The sequence below is a fragment of the Malania oleifera genome, chromosome 3, assembly GCF_029873635.1.
Source record: "Malania oleifera isolate guangnan ecotype guangnan chromosome 3, ASM2987363v1, whole genome shotgun sequence".
Lineage (NCBI taxonomy): Eukaryota > Viridiplantae > Streptophyta > Magnoliopsida > Santalales > Ximeniaceae > Malania > Malania oleifera.
Genome location: NC_080419.1, coordinates 115,473,110 through 115,486,893, shown reverse-complemented (window position 1 = coordinate 115,486,893; position 13,784 = coordinate 115,473,110).

The following is a 13,784-nucleotide window of genomic DNA, read 5'->3' as shown; positions in this document are numbered from 1 at the left end:
GCTAGCATAAGTTTGAAATTTAGATTTTAAATCTATTTTTTTATAATTTTTTTGAAAAATTTAAATATAATTTTATATTAGTTTTGTTTAAATTTACATTCATTATATTCAAAATCTAAATTTGTTCTCACAAATACCGGGTAGCTCATACTGTAACGCCCCAACCCTCTACGTGGGCCCGGAGTGCTACTAATTCATTTATTTACCTGATAATCCACATTTTAACATCATGTATGCAGCGAAAAATATAAACATAACTTTTACAAATATAATATCAGAGTTTACTATTTCTATCTATAATCCAAAATAACTATTTATTACTTGTATTCTCATATATACACATATCTCCAAAAACATTCAGTATTCACAAACATCATTATATTTCACAACCATCCATATCTCAGAAGACTTAAAACTTAAAACATAGAACATAACTTACATACTATCCAAGATATCAGTTAAGTATATACCCTTTCTTTTCTATATCCCAAAAATGCTGCAAGCACCTCGAGCTCTCTAAGCTCGATCTCATGGAGGTCCTGAAAAAGATAAGTTCATATTCGGGTGAGATACATCTCAGTAAGGGAAGAAACAATATATTAAAACAGTGTGTGGCTAACATGAGATTAATATATAACATATTATTCATCATTTGAAAATCATTAACATAATTTTTGAAATCATTTTCTAATCCTAATCAAACACATGTAAGACATTTTACCCATGAGATTACCTAAGAATAGGGGTGATTACCCGCTCATACAAGTAGCATCCCTCTACTTTGATACATTAGGCAACCCAAGGGTCACGACTGAAGCATATCAAGACACTCACCTTACTCAGTAAACCCTCAAGTTATAGATTAATTTCGTATTCACACAGTTCATACAAAAGTTTACTGATGAAGGCTCCCAAGAATAGGGAAATTTATCCTCCCATATAAGTAGTTTCCCTCTGCCCTAGCACGTTATGCAACCTATTGCTACACCTGATACAATTAGGGCACTCACCTTTTTTCAACAAACCCTCGGGCAAAGAATTTGCCTCACTCAAATGTAACATGTTTTACTAACATAAATACTGATAATACCATAATACATTATTTTGTTTGCCATTATTCTACATTTCTCAACTGTTCATGTTTCCATTTTTTACTTTTCATTTCATTTCACTTTACGTGACTCTTTCCCATTTTACATTGTTCACATTTCACATTTCATTTCCTTTTCATTCATTTCCATTTTCATTTTATTGCATAACATATTCAACATCTTTCAGCTGTTTTACCCAGCATCTTTCAACTGTTTTACTCAACATTTTTTAACTGTTTTACCCAATATCTTTCAACTATTTTACTCAACATTTTTCAACTGTTTTACTCAATATCTTTTAGCTGTTTTACCTAATATCTTTCAGTTGTTTTACATGGTTGCATTAACACTTACATGCAGCAAATTTCATATAACATTTTCATACTCAGATCATTTCTTATATATCCTGCATCGGATACATATAACATATTTCCACACAACATTCCTATTTACTCATGCTACACTATTTAGTAATAAAATTCATATATATTTCTATAAAATAAGTCAACCTACATCTAACATTTATATGCGGAAAATATATTTTTCATTTCTTACATAATTATCTTAAAAGTATCTTTCACTTTCATCCGTTCAATTTTTCATATACGTATCTAATAAATAGCCCTAAGCTCGGAAAACATAATTTAAATGGTTGACATTTTAAACCTATTTCGAAATATATACACGTATATATAATACAATTCATTTTCCATTAAATTCATAAAAAATTTAGTATAATATATATTTTTTCCTTTACCTGATTTCTTGAACTACGCCAACGGAGACCCTGAAAAGATGTCTGCGGCGCTCACCCGAGCCTTAAAATAAAAATTATAGTTCAATTAAATAAACCCTAAATAAAATACTATTTTAATATTTCTTATGTCCATAAATTTCAAATAAATAATTATACCCTCAAATATAACCAATTTACCTAATTTTCCAAATCCCACTCTCGCTTTGGAGTGAGGCCTAAGAAACTCAAATTGAAAATTTACTCGCGCCAAAATGACGATGATCGCGACTAGAACCCTATGGTGGTGCCCGATCGTCAATTTGACTAAAGATCTAAGGAGAAATTGAGAAATTAGGAAAAAGTTGTCTTACCCCAAAAATGGTGCCTACGCCGCTCCCACAACAAATCAATTTCAGTAGAAATGTCGGTAGCGGAGTTAGAAATCCAATGGTACCTTCCGTTTTCTGATCGACCAAATATCCGTTAAGAAATGAGGGGAAAACAAGACGGAGATGGAGAGAGACGTCACAACAAAGAGAGAGAGAGAGAGAGTGCAGAGCTCTCTATAACATTTTTTCAATTCCCACCTGTATAAGCTTAACCTTCTTCATATATTTATATATATACAATACTTTAACTATATTATTATAATAACCTTACATATATACATAAAACTTATATTATATTATTCTTATGTATACCTTTATTTCAATTAATTTTTTTTTCATACTATTCCCTTTTATTTATTTATTTAATACATTAATTCATTAATCACTACACATGAGATAAACTTAATTCCCCAACATTAGCTTACATTTAAGTGGTTAGTAATACGTACAGATTCGTTCAAAGAGTATTGTGTTAACTCAATAAGGCTGATATATTTTTGGTGAAAAACTTTATTTGCTTTTCCATATTGGAATTACTCTAGTGAAAGCATGGTGTACCTAGAGGAGTGTTTTTTTTTTAAACAAAAACCTCAATTTTATTGATAGGCTTCACTTATGGTAGAGAAAAATCGTGGTTACAAAGCAGGATACATGAGATTTACAAATTAACTATCAAAACCATCACAAGCATCAAAACCAATACTAAAAATCGAGTACCATTATCCAACTAAACAATTTAAACATGCTTATATGTAATCAAAACCAAACAAAAACAAACATAAACAAATTACCTGTAAAATGATGTCAAATACCTAAAAACATAAACCAAAGGAAAACCAAATGATGACAATTAAAGACGAAGACTTGGAATACTCATCTTATCCATACGAATAAGACTTCTCATTTTATTCAGCAACACATCACTTACAAAATATCTCCTCATAATGCCACCCTCGCCTTGACGAGTTAAGAAATCTGCTAGCTGATTACTTTCTCTAAATTGGTGTTTTGTACAAAACTAAAGACCATGTAACTCTTCTTCTAGAAAATCCCAAAAGTCCCATGAGTACCAATAGGAACAAATTTCATATGTGAGTCATCCCACTACCAATTTCGAGTTGCTTTCAATACAAATATTCTGATATCTCAACTCTTTACATAGCTGAACACCACTAGTAAGAGCTCGCAACTCCGCTCCATTGTTAGTACCTAACTCAAATTTTTCATAGAAAGTGGCCTTAATATTACCCGATGAGTCGCGGATGATACCACGACCACCACAAGAACTAGGATTTCCTCTACAAGATCCATCTATATTTAGTTTCAACCAACCTATTGGAGGCTTTCCCAGACTACTTTTCAAGGAGTTCTAAACTTCGACATTTTTGCTTTCACCTGGAACTCTTCCAATAAATTCTTATCTAAAGAGGGCAGAGAACCATTCACACCTTCTACAATTTCTGCGAGCCAAAACCTCATAGATAACCAAACTGCATTCCCTAACTCATACTTAAATTCCATGTGGGCTTTACAACATCTAAGCCATAGTCTCCAAGAAATTATAGTAGGTAACAAATCGATGATCGTACCTTTTTGGGTTGATTTTTTGGCACATTTGAAACATCTACTAATTTTCACCCTCCATAGTTTAGCATCAAAATTTAGAATTTCTAAGACAAACGCTGCTCTCTTCTATACCATACTTGTGATGGTTCCTGTACTTAGAACATGATTGAGAGACTCATTTTTTTATCCATGCAGCAGTTGCAACATGAGACCATATCAAAACCTAGTTTCCACACTCTCTCATCTGTGGAAGACATTGGAACATGACTTTCCACATACATAGCGATACTTTCTTAGGAAAAAGTTTATGCCAGACCCACTCCATCTGCAGGCACTGCTCCCCTTTAATTCTTATTACCTCCCAAGCCGAGGCGGTTGAAAATTTTCCATTTATGAAAGACTTCCAAATAAACACATCAGGCCTCGCTTTATAATTTATAGATGGTAACAAAATCTCATCCATTTTGGAGACCCATACCAATTCTTTCAGCATATCAGTATCCCAATTCTCAGACTCCCAGCAGTCTTGAATCTTTAACTTAGAATAATGGATCATGTAAGAACATTCAGCAACGGGACTACTGCTTAACCACCTATCAAACCAAAAAGAAGTTTTTCCTTTTCTAACCTTCACATAAACATTCTCATAAACCTCTAGAAAAATTTTTAAGATTGTCTTCCAAAACCGAGAGCCTGTACGAGTTGAATTAGTTGAAGCCATGTGACCTGATTTAACATATTTAGCCTTAAAGAAACGGGTCCAAAGATTATCTAAGTTCATAATTCTCCAAGAAAACTTCATCTGAAAAGATTTTTGAACGTCATTAAGGTCCCTTATGCTGACACCCCCTACATTGAAGGGTTTACAAACCTTTGACCAAGCACACCATTTCATTTTCACCCTACCATTACTCTCCTCCCAGAGAAAAGAAAAGAGAATGGAATTCATATTTTTGATCACTACAAAAAGAAGGTTAATCTTTCAGATCGCTACCTAGAGGAGCTTATTTAGGAGGTGTCCACTACAAAAAAGAAGACTTTTAGTGACGATTTAAAATCATCACTAATAATAGAACATCGTCACTATTAATTATTAGTGACGACTTAGTGACGCTTATGGATTGGTGACTATAACGGCGGTTTCAATTGACTATTAGTGACGGAGAGTGACCATCACTAAAAATGTAATACCGTCACTATAACTGACACAACTTTTGGACTGAAAATCATCACTAAAGACATATTATTAGTGATGATTTTTAAACCGTTACTATTATGCTTCTTTCAGCTACGGTTTGCAACTGTAACTATTATCCTTCTTTTAGCGATGGTTTGCAACCATCACTATTGTGCTTCTTTTAGCGACGATTTGCAACCGTTACTATTATCCTTCTTTTAGCGATGGTTTGCAACCATCACTATTGTACTTCTTTTAGCAGTAGTTTGCAACCGTCACAATTTCTCTACTTTTAGTGATGATTAGAAACTGTCACTATTGGGACACTTTTAGTGACGGTTTTAGAGCAATCACTACTGCATATTTTTATCTTAATTGTTTTTGGAGACGAGAGAACAACAAGAGATGCTTGTTTTGCTTCTTTAGGATTAGTTTATTTTATGTGTTTCCTTGGCGAAGAGAGTGCGGCATATATAATTTCATACCGGCAATTTCCATAAGCACGAGACTATTGTGTTTGAGTTTTACATTGTAAGGGAGATACTAACACTTATATTACAATATAAGTGAAGGATTGTTAAAGTTTTAAATAAGGGAGATGAAAATTTTTTCATAAACCCTAGTTCCACCCCGGTTAAAAGTTTGAGATTATATAAGTTTATAAAATAGTTAAAACTTTATATTTGAAATTATTTTCTTTACATTTAATAATAAAATTTCAAAAATATAATTACTTTGCCACAATAACTAACTATCATTATAAAATAAAATTCGAATACAACAGTCATGTCTAATTAAAGAGGTATAACTTTCTAAAGAGTAGTGCCTATTCAAATAGATATCATTTATAATCCTTCTTATCGATAAAAAAGAGATAAGTGATTCTACCAGGAAATCACTTGCTGGCAAATTTTTGATGGTTTTGTTGTATATTGAAAGTGATTTACATTATTTTTCTTGTAGGAAATTTATTTGTGTAAATTTCAATAAAATAGTATATAAAATTGTATCAACTAAACCCAAATAAATTTAAATTCAAAACCTAAAATCTATACTCTCAAATATAACCTAAAGTTTAGAAGCATGTTTTATTTAACTTTATACAAATTAAAATATAAACCTCAAAATTTGTACTTTCAAATGCAAGGTCAATGTAATTTCATAATACGTTTCATCCACATTTATATAAATTTAAATTCAAACTCTGAACTGATCTCCATATTTCCTAACCTTATATTTGGGGAGATGTTTGATTTAGATTTTTATTAAATTTGAATAAGATTATATATAGAATTATATTAAAATTAATTTAAATAATTTAAATTTAAAGTCTAAAATTTATGCTTCCAAACAAAGTATAACAAGAGTTGAGCTACAATCCTCCCAACTTAAAGAGCTTCCAGCAGATGGGCTTAGGACTGTAGGCCCACCAGGTCAGCTTCTATAACGACTGAAGGAAATCTTGGCCCACCCACAATCCTTCCTCTTCTTTTTCCTCCCTTTTCTTTCTTCTAAACGGCCCACAAGAACACCATCAAGTGTCAAATCCTTATTTCCTCCAAAAGTTAATGATTCAAAGGCCTGTTTGTGTTAAAAGAAACACTTCCAACCACTCATTGTTCTTAAATTTCAAGTAGTGAACCAGCTGCATGATTCATGCACGTGTCCCTCCTTCCAATTTTAGGTCATGTTTGGTTTACAAAATATTTATTTTTTAAAAATAGATTAATTTTAGAAAGTTAGTTATATAAAAAAATTATAATATTACTATAAAGTAAATAATAACACATGTAAGATGACATGGAACGTATCTTTTATAGACTCAATTTTGTCCTTTTATGGCTAATGAAAAAGAAAAAAAAAAAACCTTTATAAAGGACCAATAAAAGGATTTAATTTTTGGTGCCACAACAATCTCGAAGTGGGGTTAACTCTCGAGAAAGAGAGGATAAATCTCTGAATCATCTCAACTGAGTGGTGAACTTCATATTATGTGAAGCCTGGTGCGAATTATGGAATTGAGGAATCAGTTATTTGTAAGTCAATTGAGTCCCCACTTAGTTTTATCCTAGGTGAAGGTAGAACTCCTACTTAATATGTCACTAATTCATTGATTCCTAAACTGCACTTACGTGTAAGGAAACTAGTGGTTAATAGTTTGCGCCACCAGGTTGGGTTCGAGAGTATGGTTATACAAAGGGAAGGTATTACCATCCTTCACACTTATCCAAGGTACAATACTTGATTAGCCTTAAATTACCTTTGAAACTAGTGGTTAATAGTCTGCGCTACTAGGTTGGGTTCGAGAATTTGGTTATACAAAGGAAAGGTATTAGCATCCTTCACATTTATCCAATGTACAGTACTTGATTAGTCTTAAATTACATTTGAAATCAACCAATCAAGATTCTAATCCTTCTACTTTATCTAATTACCTAGCCATTAAATATTGGATAGCCCTGTGAAAGACAAAGACCCCGAAGGCGTGGGAAGGACACAACTACCAATAATCTTTACGAGTATTATTTGTTTAGCTGTTTTCCGGACCTTTAGTTTGTTAGGAAATCTTACATAAGACAAAAGCCCCTCTTATCTCTAGTTCTCAGGTTCCCTAAGGTTAGAGGAAGGTTTGTTATAGAATTAATTTATTTATTTTACAAAAACACATTAATAAATGCACATAATAAGAGAGGCAAATACATAAGCTGGCCTAATTACAAGTAAACATGCATGCACCCAATTATATATGCAAATATTGATGCAAGACACACGTGCAAGGTGTGCATGAAAATTATAAATTCTAATAGAATCATTAACGAGTAGACATAAAGTGATTGTGTTAGAATCTTCATTTCTTAGGAGATAATTGGAGATTACATAACTTTAGTTTATTGGGTACTCCTTATATGGGTAGTGCACACGCACACACACACACGCACATAGGCACACAAACACACGCAAATATAAAGAAGGGTCACACACACGTTTATGCTTCAGGCAAGATCATGCAATGAGCAAACAATATAAGAAAACCTGCTAAAAAATGACCAGAGTCAAGAAAAAAAAAAGGTCTTAGAATTTTTTTTTTTTTCAAAATTTTCTCGATTTTTTTAGGATTTTTTTTTTTGTAATTTTAAAATATTTGTAAAGAAATTTCCCAAATTTTATTTATTTTTGTCATTTTTAACTTTTGATTTTTTTTAAATTTTCTAAGCCAACAGGACTTCAAAATTTTTTCCCTAACTTTTCTGATTTTTTTATTTTCTCGATTATTTAAATTTAAAATGAATTAAAATATATTTTTTAATTAAAAATAAAAAGAGACAGTTCATGTAGGTTGAACCAAGTTAGACTTGTCAAATCGATTTGATTAGTCAACGCCAAGTGACTCAAGTTGACTCGAGTCAAACCAAGCTGACTCGGTCAATAAGGGAGGGGCGGGAAAGCCTTTGTAACGCCCCAATTTTCTACCAATTTTTTTTTTCTATTTGTATATATATCTATAAAATAAACCTGCTCCGATACAAGAATAATACTGTCCCTAGGATCCATTTCTGAAGAAAGAACCAAACGAGTTGGAATTCCCATATCCTAATATGTCTGGTGCAATTATAATACAATGTAATTTACGAAAAACAATAACTTCTACCACGTTATCTGAAAAGTATTCTTCGGATAGATAAGTGGGGTCTCATTTCCGTTCGTCGTTAGTTCAACTCTAGAGTTTCGTTTGATGTATTTTGATTTGATTTTGGTTGTGTTTATATTTTTATCTTCTTTGTTAGTTATGTTTAGTTTTGCTATCCTAATTTGGTTGGTTGCTAGTGTTGTTTTTTTTGGAGGGTTTTTCTGTAATTTCCCTTTTGCTTATCTTGTAAGCACGATATTCTTTCACCAAAAGTGAGGGTATATTAATAAATAAATGGAGGTACCACCCTATTTTAATAATAATTAAAAAAAAATTCCACTACCGGCCTAAATCTTCTCCCCTAAATTACAATATACTCTGCCAATTTCCCTCGTTCAAATTTTCAAGTTCTTGCCCTTCCGCTTGGAAACAAAATCGTCAATGGATTGTCGTGGTTTTCCGAACCCATCAACTGATCCAAAAAAACATAGAAGTCCGTCAAAGAATTTATGTCTCGCGACTTACGAAACAAAACTCGAAATTTCTATTATACCCATTCCTATCCTCATCCTACTTAAACCTATACTCAGGTAAAATCATCCAACCTAGTCTGCAGAACCTAACAACTTAGGCACTTATACCACCTGTAGCGCCCCGACCGGCCACATGGGCCCGAAGTGCTAGTAAAATAAATAAACATATAGAAATACTCTCTTTGAGACCACATATACATATATACAGGAATGCAAACCGCCCCAACCTAGGAATCCCTAGAGCACTTGCCAATACTGAATTTAATGGTAAATTATCCCACAAATTAAATTTAATAAGCTTTCAAAATTACTCCCTTTCAAAAAATGTAAAGAAATGCACAAAATGAATACTATATAAGTATTTCCTTAGAACTAGGGCATACCATATTCTGAAGAGCTCATGCCTCCCTTTTAAATCATCAGGATCGGAAAATCGAAAAAATACTTTACAAAATAAGCTCCCAATATTTGGAAATTTCGTAGGGTTTTTATAGCTATGAAAATAATATTCTAGGAGGTTTTCGGGCTCACTCGGGATGAACAGGTTGCAAAAAAAGACTTTCTGGACCTCAAAAGTATTTTTGTAATTTTCCTATGATTTATTATGATTTTTCTAAGTGCGAAAACATTTTTGTGAATTTTGTAATTTTTGTGACTCTTTAATATTTTTCCTGAATTTTGAAATAACAAAAAGGAAATTAAGCAAAATTATGAAGGTTAAATCAAAAATATCTTTTCTAAAAAAAATTTCTAACTTTCTTTTGATTTTTTGCAATTTTTCTACTTTTTATGGTTTTTTTTTTTTTTGGAATTTTTCAAGTGCAAAACATTTTTTAAGCTTCGAAATATTTTTTGTGAACTTTTTTTCTAAATTTTTATGAAATGTTTGGAATTATCCAAGTGCAAAACAAATTTTAAACTTCAATAAATATATATATTGAGGATTTTCCTGAATTTTTCTACATTTTATATATATTTTTTGGAATTTATTTGAGTTATTAAAACAAACAAAATAATCAAAATAAAAAGAACCGGTGGAGACTGGTTCAGGGGGGGAGAACCGGTCAAACTTTGACCGATTTGTGGGGAACCTATTTAAGGTCTAGTCAAGACCATCTAGAGGCTACGCCACGTGCCCTAAGCGGATAGGCAGATCACATGCGCCCTAGGTTGAACACGTGGTCGTACCATGGTCACTGATCTAAGGGAGCAATCGGACGGCTTCAAACAAGTCGCATGGGACTCTGTGGATATAGAGGCAGGGACGTCAGGTGTCACGGATTGGGAGGTGGAGTGGAATTCGAAGAGGCATATGCCCTTGGGATATTGTGGCTGTTGATGAGCAATCCAATAGTGGTAGTGAGGCACGCACGGACCGCTAAGATGGCTGAATCTGGACCGTGTGAAGTTGTTCAAATCGAACAGTGAATGATGGTGGAGTGCGGATTGATGATGTGGTGGGATCCTTAACGTTCAGAGGAGGCGCAAGATAAACTGCCAGGATTAGGCCGCGCACAGTTTTGATCGTGTGGTGATAGAGGTGCCAGGTGTCACACAACGAGTGGGGAATGCAGGCGTCATGAAGGTTTCTGATGTAGGACAATCTCGGTCGTTGGTGGAGATCAGAGATCCAACGGCTATGGAGGGATCTTGTACAAGGCTCGATCGAACGGGCAACAACATGCCCCGTGGAGAAATCCTGCGGTCCCGAGGGCTAACATATTTAAATTGAAAAGTTTTCTTTTTCCTCATTTTGTCACTTCTCTCATCTTTTTTGCAATCTCTCTCTCTCTCTCCCCCCTTCCGTTTTCCCCTCCCTATTCTTCTTCACAAACGAAACCCTAGGGTTTCCCTGTTCCGCAACTGTCTCAGTCTCTTTCCTTTCTCAAATTCTCACTCTTTTCGCCATCTCTCTCTCTCTCTCTCTCTCTCTCTCTCTCTCTCTCTCTCTCTCTCTCTCTCTCTCTCTCTTTTTCTTCCTGTCTACCTCTTTTGTTTTCTCTTCCTATGATCCGAAAGCTCAACTCAAACTTGGGTATGCCACCAACTAGACCCCTCCATTCTAAATCTTCCAATCTCTCTTCTTTGCAACTCCGCGAACATAAACCTTAGGGTTTCTTCCTAAAATGCCTCACTCCCTCTGACCTTCCTAGAACTCCACTTATCCTAATAATGGCCAAAACTCATACTCTTATTGCATGGTCGCTCCCTCGCTTCACGAGGCTAAAGTTCGTGGTGCAGATTCAAACCGAGCACTCAAGGAAGATCGTAGAACCCAACTGAGGGTTCCTAAGTTTAAGAGCTATTTGTGCGGGCGAACTTGCGAAAGATAAGGATTTTTATCTCTTCTTGCTTTTGTTTTTTGTATGTGTGTCATTTGGATATGGAATTCTGGGTTATGTTCATATTTGTATGAGTTTAAGTTAGAACAACGATCAGTGCGCTTCCTTGGGTCTCAGTGTTTGTGCATGCACTCTGGGGTCCTAGATGTGTCAAGGTTCAGGTTGGGATTTAGGGTTTCAAGTGTCATGGGATGGGTGGGAGACGAAGACGAGTTGACTAGTCTTAGATCAGGCGAGTGGTGTTGGGTTAACTCGTGTGAGTTGATTCGTTAGGGTGAGTTGTGAGAACTAACTCGAGTGGAATCGAGTGAGTCACGTGCCTATAGGCACGTGTGGGGGATGAGTCATGGGTGGGCTTTGGCTTTGGGTTAGCTTTCATAGATGAGTGGGGCTTGTTTAATAGGCTATGGAGTTTCCAAAAGGAAGCGTGGGCCTGGTTTAAAATATGTGCGGGCCGAGTTTTCAAAAATAAGTATGGGCTTTGGTTTCAAAACCTTTGTGGGCCGATTTTTCAAAAGTGATTGTGGGCTAGTTTTAAAAAATATTTGTGGGCTGGCTTTTTCAAAAATGATTACGGGCTTCGATTTTAAAACCTTAGTGGGCTAGGTGTTCAAAAATGAGTATGGGCTTCGAGTGAATTCAGAATTAGGCTGGGTTGGCTTTAAAACACAAGTAGGCTTGGGTTTAGTTTGAATGGGCTGCGATTTTATTTTTAGAAATGGGCTTTGGTTTCAAAGTTAAAAATGGGTCGTGGGTCTTAAAATTTTGGAAACAGGCTCGTTTAATTTCAAAAGATCGCGGGTCGGTTTTGTTTAAATAACATAGGTCGGCTAGGTGCTTGAGTCTAGAGAGTTCGGACTTAGGTCCGGGTTCAAACTCGGGTACAGGAGGTTTGTTTCAAAATCCGAACCCCCGTTCGGGTTCGGGTTTAGAACCGGTGTTCAAGTTTGATCACCATGTAACCTGTATTCAGGTTCGAGTATGACCTAAGTATTGAATTGGGGGACCCGCATTTGCATTTGTACACAAACAACATTGCATATTTACATTTCTGAATTATGGAAAGGGGAAAGTAACTTACCTGCAGCTTCTCACTCCTCTAGTCTCCCTCTTCTTCCTCTTGTATCTGTCTATTCTTGTATGGTCTGGTATTCTGGATGTAATGTGTGCTCTGGATGTTTTGCTTCTGTTTCCCTCTACTTTCTATATTGCAAAGCTCCTCTGCTTTCTGTGTCGTAGGGCTCTCTCTCTTTAAAACTCCTTCCTGCCCCTATGGGACTTCTTCCCCTCTCTCAATCCCTGCAAAGTTCCTCTACAATTCTCTCTCTTGACTTTTCTATTTATGCAGAGTTACTCTTCTCTAATTCTCTTCTTTCCCTCTCAATTTCTACATGGCTTTGCTCAGTTTCTGATGGTGTTGCTATAGTGCGAGCCTCCTTATTTATAGGGAGGCTCGGGGGTCCAATTGACACTAATTTGCCTTCCTAACAGATTTCCCTAGCTTATTCCTTGCGCTGGCAAGGAATATCTCAACCAAATTCCTTTTTGCACACGTGATTTTCTCTTTGCATTTATATTTTTATTAACGAACTGATGTTGTCACGCCTTGAACCTGTGGATGGGTCTCAGGTGTGAATATAGTAACCTAACCTATCTCTAGATTATTTAAAATATACATGATACTATACTAAATAAGGGTCCGATCCTGTGGGGCACACGTAAACCCTATACATAATTACATACATGTCCACACACCTCAAATACGCAACGGAAATGTTCTTTCTGTACATTCATCATACCATACCAGAGTCTATACATAACTGGAAATATACATCCCTAAATATCATACATACTCCGAGTGTCTACAAAACCCAACACTGATAACCCGGTTACAAACCCGTACTTACCCAGGTACTAAACTTAGCTAAATGACACCCCCACTTTTGGATGCTAAGATGCTAGTTTTGACTACCCGAAGGATCTAAAAAACACACTTGTATATTCGGGGTGAGACACCTTTTAGCAAGGAAGAAAATAGGTTATATCAAAGTGTGGCATACGAGTGTTATTTCGGCATAAAACATAACACAATACAATACAACACAATACAATTCCAGGATTTTTCACAAATCCATTCCAGTACATACGATACCAAACATACGGTCAGTGTCGTCACATTCAAGCACTCGATATCTTGCAATAACTGAATCCTTACAGCGATATCATTGCCAGTACGGTGTAGCTTACACTCATCGGTGATTAGCCGGAAAGAATATGCGATATTTCACACCCTCAGATATAGAGCCGGATACTCTCGTCCAT